Genomic DNA, 18,433 nt, shown 5'->3' with positions numbered 1-18,433 from the left:
TACTTATTGCAAGAACCATTAAAATCATCAACAGGTCATTAGTGCTGACTTTGAACTAGCTCATCAAAATCTCACTATTAATAGCCTTAATAGCTTTGGAAACTGTTTCAGAAAGCTTGAATTTTAACAGGCAGGAATTAAAAGTAGAGCAAGATGACTGTTGGGCTCCTTGAGTTTTAAGGCCCCAAGGGAAATGCAAGGTGTTTGGGGTCCTTTCCCAAAATGTGAGGTTGTTGTGGAGGGCAGGTAATTGAGTTCTCTCATAAAACATCTGCTGGTGCCACCGTCGGGACAGAGGTAAAGTGGATGACATACTGGTCTGCCGAGCCAGGCCCACGTTCCTTTTCAAAATGGTGGCACTCAGAAAAGGAAGCCGTGCTTTGAAGATGCTGTCAGCAAATATCTCAAAAATGACAGCTGTCCTACTTTCTTTTACAGTCCTTTCATGACATAACAGATCTCACTTTGTTCGAGCCTTTTCTAACACCGTAGTCCTGAATTACCCCTTCATTTCTTCCTGTGATTCCTGCTCCGTCACGCGCTGTGTAAGAGGATCTTGCAGAAACCGGGGTCCTGGATGGGTCATGTCACACACGACGCCTTGAACTTTAGTCTACGGTCAGGACCTGGGAGGTGCTGAGAGCTCTAATGCGAGACAAAGGCAAGCCTGCTCTTTCAGCCACTTCTTGTCCCTCTTAGTGTAGGGGTGGTTTTTGCTTCAGACATACATTATGGGATATGTGGATTCTGCCTTATATATGTTGTTAAAGCAAAGATTTCCTTTTTCCTTTGAGCTATTAGGGGGAAGTTAGCATTTTTATCATTATCTTAATTTTTCCTTTATGACTATAGTCTTAGGGAAGGTTTTGTCCATGTCTATGCCTGGGTCTGTATGGGGGAGAAGAAGAGAATACCACCTTTGTACACTAATCCCTAATTTTATAACTGAGGAAATTAAAGAAACTATAGAAACTATAGATTACTTCAAGAGAGTAAGAAAATCTTACATAGAAATAGAAGAGTTGACGTATGAGCATCGTGTACTTTGAGAAATGTGTGCAAATCATTATGACATGAAAGATGAAGATACAGATGTCAGTATGGATACATACTCCGGATCTACTTTCTATCCTTTCACTCTGCTTTAACCACTGTGAGGCTGAACCTGGTTTACCTGATCACTGGACCACCCAAATCAGATTAGGGTTGGCCAATGGGATGCCTGGGAACAGAGCATCAGCACAATGAGGCTCGAGGGCCACTTCCCCAGTTTTGTCCCTTTTACTTCATTTCTACCATGCTGTGGGGTGCTAATGGCTTCCTCTTTCTCCCAAAGGCCACAGATGCCTTAGAGGGTGACCCCTCTCACAGGGCCAGCTCTTGCAGGGTTCCTTTATTAGCTCCTTTACCTTGCTTCTGTAGGCATCCAGGGGTTGTAACAGCTCCCACTCTTGCCAGACCCAGGGTGTTTCAATCAGCCACCTTGTTGTTTTCCCTTGACTCTGCTCACACCTTTATAAATAGTCTCTTTGTTAAATTTGCATCAGTCTCCCTATTTGGGATTGCCATCTGTTTCCTTTGGGACCCTACTGATACAATATTAGATTATCTTATATCTATATAATATACTTACTACCATGTACTCCTTTTATATGCTGTATGCAGTGTGTACCTTAGGTCTTTCTCAGAACCAGCCAGGATGTTGAGCTGTCTGGTTCCCTCAGAAGCACTGCTCATTGATTCTGGGAGGAAAGAACAACTGGGGTAGGAATCCCTGTTCCTTGTAGACTAAAAAATGGTCTTGATTCTCTCCAGTAATGAGAAGAAAATTTCTCTTTCCTTCCAAATTCTCCTTGTAAGTAAGTACACTTTTTAGTTGTTGATGGGGCAGCTTCTTCCCCTGGCCCAAAAGCAGTGTAGGTGAATTGTTGTGGAGGCAGTGTAGGGTTTTTTGGGTGACATAAAACATCCAGTTGGGCTGCAGTTAGGCTGGCCTCACCCTTGGTCTTCATCTCCCCTTGGTCTTCATCTCCCCTTTTGAGCCTGGGTGGCTGAATGTTTTTGGTAATCAGCAAGTATGGCGCTTAATCATGGAGCAGCTCTTAGCCTCAAGCAAAGATGGTGGCCTCCTTACATGCTCTCCACCCAGGAGAGCAGGGCTCCTGGAAAACAAAGCTAGTATTATCTTAGCATCCATCCCTTTACCCTGGATAGCCTGATTCGTTTTTATTACACTTCTCTAAACTCCATTGGGTTTATTCTGTCCCTACTCTCTCTCTTTATAAGAAGGCATGTACCGAATAATTCAGACAATGTACTATAGAGGTCACTTACCATGATTGTACTTTGCTAATGTCTGATGTTTTGTACTTTATGCAATATAGAACTTTAACAGCATTTAAAAGTGCCTCGTCTCATTGAAATCTCCTGTCTGATTCTCTGCTTTCACCTTAGTTCTAAGGTTAGGTGATTTGTTCTGTTGTGCGAATGTTAGAATCATTTCTTTTTCCCAGAAAAAATGTCAATGTGAATTTTTTTTTCAAGTTGAATCAAAACACTGTAATTTTTAAATCGTTTGCTTTGTCTGTAGTGGTATTTCTTATGCTAGTGCCCAAAAAGGATCTTGAGAATTGCTGAAGGGCCACATAAACAGAATGTGTACTCTATCTACATTTAGTAGAAGCTGCATCTCTAGTTGTTGGGCTTTGTGGTTGTTGTCCACAGAAAATGATACTGACTAATATAAGGTCGGGGAAGACATATATTAGACTTGAAGGGAAAGGCAAGGGGAAAAAAGCCACAGAGTCCAAGGATCAAGTTAGCAGGAATGCATAAATTTCTTTTCTCCCAGAGATAAACCATTGGAATAAATGATTCTTGGTGGTTCTATGGTGTCTGATGTTTTTCTGATACTATGCTTAAGATTCAAGTCCAGGGAGAGGGCATCTTTTTGGCCCAGCATGGGCCATCTCGTTTGACAGTCCCATGGAGATTTTACTCACTGTGGGAGGGGATTTCTTAGCACACAACTTGGGTGTTAGCACCGGCAGGAGAGTGGGTGCCCGGCAGGCAAAGCCAACAGATGTCCACTTCAGCATCTCTCTTTAGTTTTCTGTTTATCTCTCTTCCAGATCATTAACTAAGATGTTAAATAAAACTAGACTTACCACGGGTACCACAGGCTCCCCACCAGGCATTCCTCTAACTATGTACATTATCACTGATAATTGTTCATTTGCCTTTAGTCAGGTTTTAGCCTCTGTGATGAGCTTCACACAGCTGCCAATTCGAATTTCATGTAAGGAACAAACTTTCATGAGCTGCTATATCAGTTTCGTTTTTAGAGTCAAAATGTATTATTTCATTGACTGTGTGCTCCTCTCTACTAATTTCGTAATCCTACCCCAAATAACAGTTCAATTTGGAAGACTGCCATGTGGCCAAAACATCAGCTTTTCCTAGCCAGCTTAGGTTGTGTGAGTGAGGGCCTGAGCTGGGACAACCAGGGGCACCCTGCGATCTACCATTCTGGCTAATGAACTGAAGACACAATTTCTATTTCAAATGACCTGCTGAAGCACTTCAGTGCTCTCTGAACCATTGAGGAAAGATTGAATTGGACTCAGTATAGTTGTATAATCTAAGCTTACTTTAGGATATTCAAATCCAGGGAAAATAGGTAATGATCATTGCCAATATGTATGGGGGAGCTTACTCTGTGCCAGACACCTTGCGCTTTGCCTGTATCATCTCTCTTGAGCCTTCACCCCAATCCTAGCAACCCTATGAAATAGGTATAATTATTATCCTCATTTTCCTGATGCCGAACCTAAGACTTGGAGGCAAAATAACTTGTCTGAGGTTACACATTTAATAATATATATTTTACCAACTTTCACCTCTATGGTGTGTTGCCGCTTGTGCACGTTAAGTATTTAGCTACCTTTCCATCTATTCACTGATTCCTTAGTGCACTGAGTGAGATATACATTGACTTGGCCAGGCCCTGTTGGAGGCACACAATACAGAACGCACAGCTTAAACATGGTGCCTTCCCTATCGTGAGGGAGCTTACATTCTGGTGGGTAAGCTAAGATATTTATAGTAATTCAGTTAATTGAATGCTACATGCTCTGATGTACAGTTCATGGAGCGTGTATAGACTCAACCTGCCTGATGATGTTGTACCATCTAGAATCTTTTCTGGAACAGAACTCAGGAGAAGCTCAGGTAGGTAGGTAGGTAGGTAGTAGGAAGGATAGATAGATGCACATTGTGTCTCTAAGTCTTGCACCAAGATATTCATCATTGCAGAGGGTGGAAATATGTTCTTCAGGTACTGAGAGTACAAAGTAGCCTTTTGTAAGAGTTATTTTCTTTTAAGCTTTGTATTTTATCCTAAAATTTTATTTTAAAGTGCCCTTTCTTTCATAGTATTTCAGGGATTATTTTAGTATAAAAACCAGTTCCTAAAAGTAGACACTATGGAAGTAAGACTCAAGAACATGTGCCATATTTCCCCATGCTTTTATATATCTCTGGTGCCCTTAGGGTTGGTATGGGTACTCCAATTTGTGAAGCATGGGATAGACCAATGTATCAGTCAGGATTCACAGAGGCCACCATGGATATTTTGAATAGGAAGTAGTTGAACACTGGGAATTTGAGGCTCACAAAACCTTTGGAAGATTGGGGGAGGGGAGGCCGGGGAAGCCCCATTCAGGAAAAATGTAGGTGTGGGGACTGCAGTGAACCAAGGGGGTGATTCTCGGGAGATGCCTGATGTCACAGGCATGTGCCAATGCCCAGGTACTTGCCTCAACTTGTCCCCAGAGTGTAGTAGCTTCTCCTTCTCTTCTGCCTTCCCCATCTTATGCTAATGCCCCTTTCTGGTGGAGTCTAATCAGAAACTTGGCAGTGAGGGCATTTAGAAAAGGTAGCTTCTAGGCTTTAGAGTCCTGGTGCAAGAGGGAGCTTAGGGATGAGAATGGTGCTGGGGACCAACAAACAAATGCTGTGCAATTAAAATATGACATTTTGGCCTAAGATAAAGCAATATCATCTCCTTCCCTGTTTTCCCTGCTGCAGCCCTATCCCCTTAACCTTTCTCCTTGAGAAGATACTGTGGTAAGGAATGATGTTTGAATGATAGGCATACCAGAGTTGGGGAAATTTAGTTTTATTGATTCTCCTTTTTTATTTCACCTTCCTGCTCTTTACTTTCTTGGTTCTCCCACTCCCTTCTTTAAGGGAGGAGAAGGGCTGTTAGTCACAGGATTGTGTTTGAATTCCTCTGGGGGCTTTTTATCATCCGAGGCCTCTCCAGAGATAAGCTCTTAAGGGGAGACACAGGGTGAAAAGCTGAATTGATTGAAAGGATTTGTAGTGTATTCCTCTGTGGGAATGTGATCTTTCTCCTGTGGTGAAGGGAGTTAAATGCTCCAGCCAGTTCATCTGCAACATCACTGATCTCATTTTCAAGATGCTTCTGATATGGACCCAAAGAAGAAGGTTTGTTTTTTCTCAGTCCCTGAGATCCCATTGGCCTTCAGAATTGGGGGGGAGGGGGCTTTCCATTCCTTTCAAGAGACTTCTCTTTTTCGCCTCCCAACTTTCAAGCAAGATCTTGGTCAGAAGTTTTCTTTGGCTCATTTTGAGGCTTCCCTTCCTATTTGCAAATGGATATCACCATTTTTTTGATCAAATGAGTTAGTTTAAGGTCATCTTGAAAGATGGTATCACGTGGGTTTTTGTTGTTGTTATTTTTATAGTTGTCATTAAATCTGTAAGAAAAAAAATGTCATATGGCCTCTACCTGGCATCTTTCATGTCAGACAAGGACATTATTTCCAAAGTGTTGGGACCATTCCATAAGTGGTATTAGGGAATGTTAGTTTAGAAAGAAGTTTTAATTTTAGAAAAGTTTTGAGAGAAACAAATGATTTATTGGGATAGTTGGAATAAAATCTGTGAAGAAAAGGAGTTTATAATCTTAAACTTGGTTTTGTTTCCTTTCCATATGGGTTGCATATTGGGACTCCTAGAACTCTAAACTGTAAGGTACATTCAGAAGGTCACCAAGTACCAAACTTAGACACTGTGACTCATAAGATTGGAGATAAGGATGGCCAGGTCTACGTGCCTATTTATGGGAAGGTTTGGTTATGTGCATGTTAATACATTGAAATCGAGCAGGTAAATATAGAGCTTTTGGGTTCTGCATATGGAAGAAAAGGAACTTGGCTCATTGTGGGAATTCCCCAGAAGGGGGATTTGGAAGCAGGTGAATCTCTATTATTAGGTGGAATTAGAAGTCTTTATTCTGTTTGAGAACAACTGAGGTATTAAATAAGTAAAATAAGGGGCACCTGGGTGGCTCAGTCAGTTAAGCGGCTGCCTTCGGCTCAGGTCGTGATCCCAGGGTCCTGGGATCGAGCCCCACATCGGGCTCCCTGCTCAGCGGAGAGCCTGCTTCTCCCTCTGCCTGTCACTCTGCCTGTCTGTGCTCTCTCTCTACGCGTCTGTCAAATAAACAAATAAAATCTTTAAAAAAATAAGTAAAATAAATAAAAGTAAGTTGGTTGGACTGCCAGTAGTTTTGAGTGTGTGGAAAGATTGAGAAGGATTCTGGAGAAAGAAAGCTGACTTTCAAGTCAGTTGTTCTAAAAGACATCACAGTTGGGAGGGACTAAGGAATCCTTTTCCAGCTTTATTTTGATAAAGTCATTCATTTTGGAACTACAAATCCTATAGGAAAAGATCCCAACTTCATAGTGGGTGGTCTATAAATCAATTTCCACAGGCTTTTAGGGGAGGGAGCAAGTAATAATCCCTTTCATACACTTTCTTTTCCCTTAATCAGTGTCTCACTGCAGAATGTGAAATGAATAGAAAATGAAAAGGAACTGGGTTGGTCAACCCTGTTTGTGATTGATAATTAGGCGAGGGATCAGAAGCCAGGAGTTTTGTGGACATTTCACTCAACATGTTCAGATTTCACACACTCAAACTCCTATTAATGGATAAATGAATGGCATTTATTAGAATCAATTGAACTAAGATTTACTGACTTCTGTTTTTCATATGCTTTACCTTATATCGTTGTATTTAATCTCTTCAGCAATCACATGAAGTTTATTACTATTTCCCTTTTACAGATTAAAAAAGTAAGGTCCAGAGGAGTTAAGAGACATGTCTGTTTAAATGCACACAAGGAGAAAAGGGGGGACCTGGTCTCAAAAGTTAATCTAATGGATATCTGATGGCCAGTCCAGTGGCCTACTTGGTTCCAGTTTCTGGGGACCTGAATTCTATCATTGATATTGCCAGCTGACCACTGTGATGTCTTTATTTGGGAAAATCTACCCAGCAGGTCCAAAAAGCCTGGTGAGGTGACCTAATTTATAAGAGGATACAAAAAACCCTGCAAAAAAAAATCTGATGTTTTCTAGCATATAGAATAATAAGAAAGCAAAAAGAAGCATTTTTGTATATTCTGGAATTGTCACTTAAAATGAGATATTCCCACAGAATGGGACATATGTTTTTCATCTAACCACTATAGGCAAGTTTTGAATATATATTCAGCTGTAATATTACATAGTTTCCTGAGAATATCTAGCTTCCTTCTGAACTTGGGGGGTAAATTTACCTTCTTAAAACTTGGCCTCCTAAATGTGGCTTAGAAGATCAATTTTAAGACTCTAATGGCATGTCAGAAAAATTTCCAACGAGCCCACATTTACCCTGGTCATTGCTGTCTCCTTCCTCTTACCCTGCATCATTCTGTTGTACTGTGCTTTACAGCCGCTTTTAGCCTCCTGACATTCCTCTCGTTAAATTCACTGTCATGTGGCGTGTTCTCTTTTTAAAGTACTGCAACACTTCCCAACATAATCAGTCCACTCTAATGGTCACCAGCTCTCTCTAAAATCTTGGATCAGCATCCTATGGTGAGCTGGCTACCTGTAGCAGTGGTTTTAGGGTGTCTCTTCCAAGAAACAGCAACCACCATTCACCAATATGGTGGATTGCTAGGGCTTTGTAAAAGCCGTAGGAGCCTTGATTATGTTGGGGAGGAGAAATTTTTCTCTACCCTTCAAGATTCTTCTAGCTGGGCTAAGAATTAAATTGACACGAGACAATGAGATTAACAGGAGAAAATCAAATTTAATATTGTACATATGGGGAATCCACACAGATATGAGACTTCAAAGACAGGCAAAATGAGATATGTTTGTCATCCTGAACTAAAGGAGAAAGGGGGTAGAGGTTTGGGACTTTGAAGGGAAGGGAAGCAATTCACAGGAAGATGAAAAAGAGTAAGTGTCTGGTAAACATTTGCGGGGCCTCAGAAACAATGGGACATACAAAGGAATTTTAACAAGCTGACTTTATTAAATTCCTTCCCGTCTATCACCCCTAATTCATACTATGTTGTAGTTATCTATGGTGATAGCTCTCTTCCTGGAGCAGGTTCTCTTATCTAAATTCCTTTTAAGCAGTTAGGTGGAATTCTTCCTGAGCCTTTTGGGCTTTGATTTTAGCTTGAAATAATCTGTGTGGTTAAGTGGCACATTTTGGGGGCGGCCTGCTCTTGGCCCCTACAATTAGTAGGATCATGGGATTTTGTTTGCAGGCCCCACACAGGCAGGAGACTTTTTATAATGGGGTGTGACCCAAGGGAACATGATGTTCTTGGACTGGCTGCATGAATTTGGAAGAGGGCCAAGTGGGCTGGGAAAGACTGGGAAGACTAAGAGGCTCCAAAATGAAATGGGGCCAGTTTTGGGGCTTGCCCCCAGTTTAGAAGGCTCATTTCACCCTCTGTGCTTTTGACTTTCTCCCACATCCTTTTCCTTAAATGTAGCTGCCCCATTCCCAACCTTACCTGGCATATTTCTATCCATTCTTCAGTCCCAGCTCAAAGGCTACCTCTTGGTAGAGCTTCCTTGACTTTCTTGTGACACGTCCTGCTCTATTTTCTGTGTTTCCGAACAGCTTGTGTGGACTGCACCTTGTGTGTGGTAATTACTTATGGATTTGTCTGTAACTGAGCTTGGAGCCCCATTGTCATTTGTGCCCTCCTGGCATGTAGTAAAGACTAGATAGATATTTATCAAGTGAGCAGATGTGCTTTCCCTCCCATCCTCACTCCTCTTACTTGGGCCAGGGTGTTTTTTTGTTTTGTTTTGTTTTGTTTTGTTTTGTTTTTGTCTAGGGCAAGTGGCTGAGAACAATCCACACAACACATTTAGCACCTTGGAATGAAGGTCATGAAACGGTGTGAGGCTCACGCATTCCAAACAAGAGGATGAGTCTTCCCTCTTTCAATCCCTTAGGGCCAATCTCAGTTTGGCAAAGATGATAATTTGTGGATGATTTCAAACCTAACAAACTTTCCGATTGAAAGTAAAAGCTAACTTAATATTCTTTATTGCTTCTTGGAATCTGATCTTGGCAAGATTCATGTAAAAAAATACTGTGAAGTAATTTTTGTGGAATTTTGACTCTGTGAAATGGAAATGCCAGGGATCTCATTTTCAAAAAGGTCCCCAGAGTTTTGCCCCCCATCTTCAGTCAGTGCACGGGCTTTTCCTTGCCGGCCTGAAAGCTCTGCCCTTTGGTGAGATATCCCACAGAGTAATCCCTTGGTGGCAAGGGAAACCCTTAGGGACTGTTAAAAGGATATTTGCAATTTACATACATTCTTTTTTTTTTTTTTAATTTAATTTTATTATGTTATGTTAGTCACCATACAGTACATCATTAGTTTTTGATGTAGTGTTCCATGATTCATTGTTTGCGTATTATAACACCCACTGCTCTATGCAGTGCGTGCCCTCTTTAATATTCATCACCAGGCTAACCCATCCCCCCACCCCCCTCCCCTCTAAAACCCTCAGTTTGTTTCTCAGAGTCCATAGTCTCTCATGATTCTCCCAAATGCAGTGAACCAGGGGAAATGCTGATTTACCTGCATTCTAAAAACAAGTCTTCTAGTTGCCTTGTGATTGAAGGGCATTGGAAATAGCCTTTGAGCGACCTCGTTCTCCTGCTCTACCAAACTGCCCTTGATGGAGGCAACAGCGGCCAAATAGAGATAACCAGTCAAGTGGTTGGAAGGTTTAAATGTCTTGCTCCTCGGAAGAGTGGCTGGAGTTAGCACTTTGGCAACAACTGGTGGTGGTTCTAAGGCTGTGTTGTCCAATGCAGAATATAGTAGCTGCTGGTCATATGTGGCTACTTACATTTAAATTCATTAAAATGAAATGAAATAAAAACTCAGTTTCTCCATTGCTGAGCTGCATCTCAAGTGTTCACTGACCACTGCAGATATAAATTGTCATCATTGCAGAAAGTGCTATTGGGCACTGCTGCTCCAAGGAGCTGGAAGCCTATAATGTTACATCTGCAAGATGCCTGACTTTTCCAGAATGGCCAGGAGCAGTCCTGGGAGGTGCAGCTTAAAATAGAGAGGGAGGTCAGTGAATAGTGTTTGTTTGCCTGTGGCCAGGGGTTGGGTGATGCCTTTGGGTACAACTCTCAGGTCTGAAACATAGCTAGTGGAGAGCGAGGAGGTGGAGTGGTTGAGACTCAAGCTGAAATCTAAGTTATCGTGTGACTAACGCATGCCAGGAGTTACACTGGTTGCTTTCACTTTTGTTACCTTACTTTAGCCCCTAAGATAGTGGCTACTTGTCTGCTTTTTACAGCTGAGAAAACTGAGACCCAGAGGATCAAGTCAGGGGTAGTGGGGTCCGAGTTGGAACCTACTGCTTCTTACTCTTAAGTTCAGTGCTTTTCTGGCTTTAGGGGTGGGGAGAGAGAGGAAGGAGCAGATGGGCAAAGGATCATTAGTTAAAAGGGGAGACATTAATTTGAAGAAATCACCCTGTTTGCTTCATCCAGTCATGCCTTGGAGCCTGGTTAGTGCTTGACCACCTGCTCAGGGTCTCTTGTCAAGGGTTGTTGCTAAGGAGGATTTTTCTTCCATGGGAAGCGTAATGAATGGAATGAGGATCTGCTGAATCTAGAGTCAAAGATGAAAACTTAGTATTAATTATGTAGCAGGTACTGTTCAGTGTGCCAGATACTGTTCTGAAGTGTTTTTGCATAAGTAACTCGTTTAATCCATATATCCTATGAGGTAGATACTGCTATTATCCCGATTTTGTGGATGAAGAAACTGAGGCTTGGAGAGAGAGAGAGAATATTGTCCAAGATCACACATGTCCTGACCCTGTGCCCTCAAGCACGCAGCACGGAGCCGGAGGCTCAGGTGAGCCTGTTGTTCTCACAGACCTGATAATGCTCTCTGACACCTTAAAGGTGGCTTCCTGCCAATCATATTAAATCTGTAGCTTTTAGTTCTTCACAGTGTCATTCACACTTCGTTTCCTTTAATCACTAAACATGTGAAAAGTCATTCACTCTCCCCTCGCACTTAATGTATCACCCCTCTCCTCCTTCTTTCTTCTCCAACCTGATGGTCTCCCTTCTCTCTTGCTTTTCTCTTTCTCCTGTTTCTCTGTGAGTGGCAAGAGACCCCGATTGGCTATTATTCACTGCATAAGGTTGCTGAATTGCACCCCGAGTGAATGTCAGCCAGTGATGTAAGGGCTGCGGCATCAGCTCCATCTTAATGACCCCCCCCCTTGCCGAGGGGCCATCCGCGGCAAGCCCCCTCCCTGCGTCAGGTGCAGTCCCCCAAGGGAGAGGTGGGCGGCGGGTCACGTGGGGCTCGGTGAGTCCCTGCCCCCTGGACACCCCCGCCCCGGCCCCGCGTGTCGGGCGCCGGTTTCTTCTCTGGCTGCGGCCCCGCACGATGTGGCAGAGCTTCACCGTGCTGACGGCATGGGCAGTCAAGCCTGCCCTTTCCCAGCTAAAAGCTTTCTTCCTGAGGAGGTGGAAAAAAACCGACAAGAAGGAGAATCAAAGAGCCCGAAGGAAACAGGTACTCGAATACCTTCCTCTGCGGGTCCACAAACCCCTCCACCTCTGGCAAGGGAGGCACCCCGCCACTGACCCCCAGCGGCCTGTGCGACGTCTTTGCCCTCCTTCTGTCAATGTGGGGGTGCCTGGGTGTGCCCCGGGGCGGAGGAGGAGCCTCAGGCCTAGATTAGGAGTCCTGACAAAGGGAGGGAGAAGAGATCATCCTCCCTCCAAGCCATGGAAGGGAAGGGACCTTCCAGAAAGCCAGAAGATAGGATTTTGATTTATTGCCTGAGGTGAGCAGGTAGCCAAGAAGAATTGTGTAAAAAGTAATAAATATTGACACAAACTGTACAAAGGTTGTGCGTTGGTTCCTGGCTCCCGGGCTGTGAGGTCAGAGCAGACTTCTGAGACTAATTTGCTTTACTGGTCGCCCAAGGCCCCCTTTCAAGCTCACCTCTGGGGCTTCTCCCCTCCCCCACTCCCACCTCCAACTTCTACCAACATTGGTGTTGAGGCTCGGAGTCCAATCCTTTCCCTAGAGTCTGAACCAACTATGTGATCATTCATTCCTTTATTTGAAAATATCATTTTATTCTGTTTTAGGCTCATTATCTCTCACTTTTTTTCTTATAAATTCTGTGCAAACTGCTAGAGATACAAAAATGTATGGGGTGTTGTTGTTTTCTAGAAGAGTTCCTGGTCTCCTTGACGAGACAGATAAGACTCAGCACAGTGTCCCAGTAGAGGTACTGTAGGGTCTCATATGAGGGCAGATCGGGGCCTGGAGGAGGAGGGCCAGCCCAGGGACATGCAGGGGGTTTGGAAATGCCTTTTAAGTGAAGGTGATGCTTGGGCTAGCTAGTTAAGGAGGGAAGGACAAGCTGTCCCAGGCCCCCTTCAGCAGGAGTTAAGGCATGGAAATGCGAGAAAGCATGACAGATTTGGAAATCTTCAAGTAAAGGGCAGTAGGTTTGGAGTAGATGGGCTCCTGAGGAGTCATGCCATTAGAGGAGAATGAAAATTTATGGAAATGCAAACTGCAAAGATCATCTTATGTCACGGTAAGGGATTACTTTGAACTCTATCCTGAGAGCTGTGGGAATCTACTGAAGAATCTTTAAACAGAGGAGTGACACAGTGAAATTTACATTTTATTAAAAAAAATTCCTTGGGAAATAGTGTACCAGATTGCTCAGAGTGGGGTGATCTGGTGGCAGAGCTCGTGGAGGAGAGGCCTTCCTGGGGACCCAGGCCAGAAATGGTGAAGGTCTGAGCCGGAGTGGGGGCAGGAAGATGAGGCGGAGGGAGGACCGGGGTAAAGGGATTCGCTATAGGATGGGCTGTACCTTCTCTGGGGCTGGAGAGAAGGCTGTGTGTTGCTAGAATAATTGTGTCCATGTATTTGTCCCATTTCATCAAACAAGTCCAGTTCATTTTTCATCATTGCACCTAACACCAAAGCATTATAAAGGCATCTACTCTTCTCTCTGGAACAAATTTGGGGGTGTTTATTTGTGTGTCCTATCAATTTTGTAAGACTAAGCTCTTCAAGGGAGGGCACACAGTGTATTTATCCATCTATTATGGGCGGCATTCAGCACGCCAGGGATACTTAATAAGTCTTTAATAATAATAAGATCTGAGCCCCGGGAGCATTATTATATTTGTCAGTGAAGGAATAAGTAGGTTTGGAAGCAGTTTGGCTAAGTTTAGTTTTATAAGAAAAACCTCAATTATTTGAACTTTGGAACATCTTAAAACCCATTCCTGAAACATATTCTGAATGGCTTCTGCTCTTGGTTTTCTTAGGTAAATATTTTAGTTGGCTTAATTGGGTGATTGTTTCCTAAAACATAGGAGGTGGTATTTCTTTGTTGTTTACTAATCTCTGACAATCAACCTGTCTTTAAAAACAGAGTTTTTTTTCTTTTTTTACCAGGATGGTTGATATTTTCTAATTCAGGTCCTGTTCTCTTTCCTAATATTTATATAAATTAGAACAGCTACTATTAGTTTGTCTTGTTTGCAACACTCCTTTTTCTCTTGTGTTCACTTCCTTATCACATTTATCTTTATTACTCTGGGATGTTCCTCCCTACCTTAAGACCCTCTGCCTTTTCTCTTTCTTCCTGAGTCTTTCTAGTCTCTGTCGAAATTTAATGACCAGGAAGCCGTCAGCCATCAGGCCGCCGGATACGATGTATTTTTACGGTGCATCAGAGCTGGGCGCCAGACTGCGCCATGCCCCTGTTGGTTATAAGACATTCAGTTCATATTTTTCCCCGAGACTTCCATAAGCCTGATCAGAAAGTTTTGGTGGATTTAAGAACAAGAGTCACTGTTTCTGGCCCTCCTCCTCCATCTAGGCTGTAGATCACCAGGAGACACAGCACATACCCAGTGGAATTAACCTGAGGGTACTATTAGTACTAACCCTTAAAATATGAACGTTAGACTTTTGAGCTCCCTTTGTTGAACTCAGGTAGTCCTTATCAAAGATGAGTTCTCAGGAATGGGTGGTGTTCATCTTTATCTACTTGGGCAGTTTCACAGTCGGTCTTGGGTTTTCATGTGGACTTCTACACATACAAAGAGTAGTAACTCAACTTCAGTGCAGATCTGTGTAACATGGCTCCAAATCTGGAGCTCCAAAATTCGCCCTTTGTGCTGCCCAAGGATCAATGGCTTTGACCTAGCTTAAGGAGGGTAGAAGGAGAGAAGGAAGTATCTTTATGCTGCTTTCCTGGAGCCTGCCCACGTTACAAAGTGTGAGCCAGTCCTCGTTTATACTATGTACCGCGTGTACACATAATCCTGGGGCTCCTTCTCCTATCACTTTCGCTACTAACCGAGCATTGCTAGATTCCATTAAAGTGGTCTTTTTCTTGGAGAAGTCCAGCAGTGTGCTTGGTGTCGTGCTCTTATCAGACCAGTTTGAAGGTCCTTTCTTCAGTTCCAGGCAATCAGTGAATACACTGGGGTACATTTTGTGAGACGTCTCAAGCAAGGGGACATGACTTGAAGTAAGTCATATAAAAAATGGTAGAAGTAAGAGGTGTTTTTAATTTGTAGGAGAGAAGGGCAGGGCAGGGCGTGAGTTTTCTTCAAGTATATGAAATGTTGTCATCTGGCAGGGGATTAGTTGTTCTGCGTCTCTCTCCCTAAGGAGCAGAACTAGGTGCAAGGTAAAAGGAGACGTTCAGTTCATCATAGGGAAGGACTTTAGAGTGTGATATTTAAGAATTTTTGTGGCAGAATCAAGCTTCTTGAGTTGAAATCCACCATCTGCCGGTTACTAGCCATATAAAATTGGGTTAATTTTTAAACCCTTCTAATCTTTAGTTTCATCCATAAAATGGGGATATATTAGTATCCATCTTATGAATTGTTATGGTTATCTGAGGACATAATGTCAGTTAAATGCTCTTTATCATGATGCACAGTGAGTGCTTATAGTACTGGCAATTATGAACGGGCTGGGCTATCTCAAAATAGTACCTGGGTCTAACAACAGTTTCCAGCGTTTCCTATGACCACTGAACATCATAACTTTCTTTTTTTTCAAATTTGGAATTCTTTGGCATATTTATGTGTGGTTTTCTTTTGTTTTCCTTGGCTGAGGGAAATTGATAGAGAACTACATACCTTCCAGAGTAATTTAAATGGCATAGATATTGCTGTGAGGTTTAGGAAAAGTAAAGTATACAGTGTTATGAATTCTAAAGAACTGGAGAATGGGTAGAATGGATGAGGATGCCATTTTGACTTGGTGAAAGTTGAATTAAGATTTTTTTTAAAATAAAGAAGTGAAGTTTTAAGATTATGCCTAATGAAGAGAAAACCTCGTTCATTTTTTTCTGTTTATTTTTACTCTGAAGTAAAAGAATTATGACCTCTAACGTTAAATAGAATATAAAATAACAAAAAAAAAGATTTTAAAATATACTGTATGCATTTCCAAGTAAGGCATTCATGGGCAGTAATAAGTAAAATGCCATTTACTTTTTTTTTTTTTTTTAAGATTTTAACTTATTTATTTGACAGAGAGGTAGAGAGAGAGCACAGGTAGGCCGAGTGGCAGGCAGAGGGAGAGGGAGAGGGAGAAGCAGGCTCTCCGCTGAACAGGGAGCCTGATGTGGGGCTCGATCCCAGGACCCTGGGATCATGACCTGAGCCAAAGGCAGACCCTTAACCTACTGAGCCACCCACGCGCCCCTGCCATTTACTTTTTTTTTTAAAAAGGTGAATTACTTTATCCTGAATTTTAAGAAACATTGAGATAATGAGATGATAAAGGATCATTTTTAAATATTTCTTGAGTTCTTGTTTATGCACTTTAAAAAAATCGAGGCGTAACGTACACACAATAAAGTGAACCGTATCAAGTTCACAGTTGGGTGAATTTTTACATATGTATACATCTGGGCAGCCACCCTCCAGATAAAGATAGAAACCATTTCCAACAAGCCAGAGAGTTCCCTCATGCCCTTTCCAAGTCTACTCAGACTTCTGTCAGCCTTAAGTAAGTTTTGCTTGTTCTTGAACTTCATATAAAGGCAATCCAGCAGTATGTATGTACTCTTGTGTCTGGTGGCTTTTGCTTCCTATCTTATCTGTGAGATTCTTTCGTATGGTTGCATGTAACTAGTTAATGCAAAAAGCTTATTTCTAAATGGCTTTCCGTATTACAAATAAACCTTTGGAAGAAATGTGAGGCTGGAAGGAGTCTTACACAACTTCACGTCTGTGTCCTTTGATTTACAAATGAAGCCTCTGAACTAAAGATATTAAGTAATTTACATAGATAACGAATGGCCAAGAAACAGGGTATGCTGTATCTTCACAGAGATAGATCTATTGCAAACATTATTCTCAGTAAGAGTCATGCACATAGTGTCTAAATTATACATAGAAGATGTGAATTATTTAAAATTACAAATTATTATGATATAAATTAATCCTATTCACCATGGGACTGGCTTTTGGGTTGTATACACATTGCGACGATGACATTTTTAGAACAGTTTATTGTGATTTTCCAGACAAGGAAGTCATTGTCATCATGCCTATTCACAGAAGTCATAAAGCCCTATAGACAGCAAAACTGGAATTGCTTCTACTAGAATAAATCCTGAATACACCCATTTCCTCCTCTTGTGCACGTGTAGGCACGTGCACACTCACACACACACTCACAAGCACACATACACCACCTACAACAGACCATGCGAAAAGACCGCACATTTTGTAGAATATGACCACTCATCTCTATATCATCAAATGGGTGATTGTCTCTCTTCACAACCTGTTGCTCCTGAAACTCAAAATGTTGTTCTTGAAATTGATTGACTGTAGCAAAGCTGTATAATAAAGAAGTGGGAGTAGATGGAAGGGTGGTAAAGCTTTGCCCTTCAGTGGGCTTGGACTTTAAATTTCGATACTGAAGGACAGGAGGTAAGGCCTGGAGTGCCTGTGGAGTTGTTTGTAGTTAGGAGGCCAGGCACAAGCTGGAATGTTTAAAGGACAGAGAAATGCCATTTCTTCTCCAGGAATATGGCAATCCGGCTAATTAGTCTGACCCTCTGGCTAAAAACAAATTAAAATACTGGATAAAAAGGATGTCTTAAAAGCACTGAATTGCTAAAAGAGAATAAAGAATTGGGAGGCTGAAGTCCAAGGCCGGGAAAAGCACTGGGAGCTCTGTTTATCCCCTGCAATTTGCTGATCCTCAAAACTGAGAAGCAGTTTTGATGGCCTGGGAGGAAAGGGCAGAAAACAAAACTTGGAATGTGGTCCAAATGGGGAGCCTAGGGAAACCCTCCCATATTGTGCTGGGATCTCTGAGCTACAAATGCCCGCATCACATCCCCAAGCAAGCGCACAGAGAGAGCGGTCTCCTCAAGACTGAGCAGAAGGGGGCTGGAGGTGGGGAAGTGAAAGAAAACCTGTCTCTGAGAAGTTGTTAAGGACAGCAGGCTCAGACCATCAGAGTACTTACAGCCTGTATTTGCATAAATGGATGATCCAGAACCCTCTAGCAGGGAATTTAGTTTGAGGTTGTTCTGGGTTCCTGGTAGTCTTAGGCACCCGGCAGAAGCAAATGCAAACTTCTTTGGAGGAAGACACCTTCATCCTAGACTATGGGACCTACCTCCCCTTTCCATTTTCAAGGGTAGTGAGCAGTACCCTCAGAGATAACTAGCACACAACAAAACCAACACGAAGCAGAAGAAACACCAGAGTGCAGAGACAGATCGGCAAACACTCCAGACTTTGGAATCATCAGGCATATATTACAGATAACTATCTTTATGGTATTTAAAGAAATAAAAGGTAAGCTTAAAAATATCTCTGGGAACTAGAAAAGTATAGACTATATTCTAGAAGATTTGTTAAAAAAAAACAAAAAAAAACCCACCAGAGATTTAGGGGCTACTGCCCGGGGCTGGAGGGGAGCAGGTGGGCACCCCCAGGCAGGCACGCCCAGCTGGGCGGG

The 18,433-nt window shown here is 42.5% G+C and overlaps 1 protein-coding gene across 4 annotated transcripts in view; it reads left to right on the top strand.

Moving 5' to 3' along the window:
* Window positions 1-18,433, top strand: part of GRIN2B (glutamate ionotropic receptor NMDA type subunit 2B) — a 403,399-nt gene that overhangs the window by 60,481 nt on the left and 324,485 nt on the right. The window lies entirely within an intron of this gene.

The sequence above is a fragment of the Halichoerus grypus genome, chromosome 6 (genome assembly GCF_964656455.1).
Source record: "Halichoerus grypus chromosome 6, mHalGry1.hap1.1, whole genome shotgun sequence".
Classification (NCBI taxonomy): Eukaryota; Metazoa; Chordata; class Mammalia; order Carnivora; family Phocidae; genus Halichoerus; species Halichoerus grypus.
This window is presented reverse-complemented; position numbering and strand designations above follow the sequence as displayed.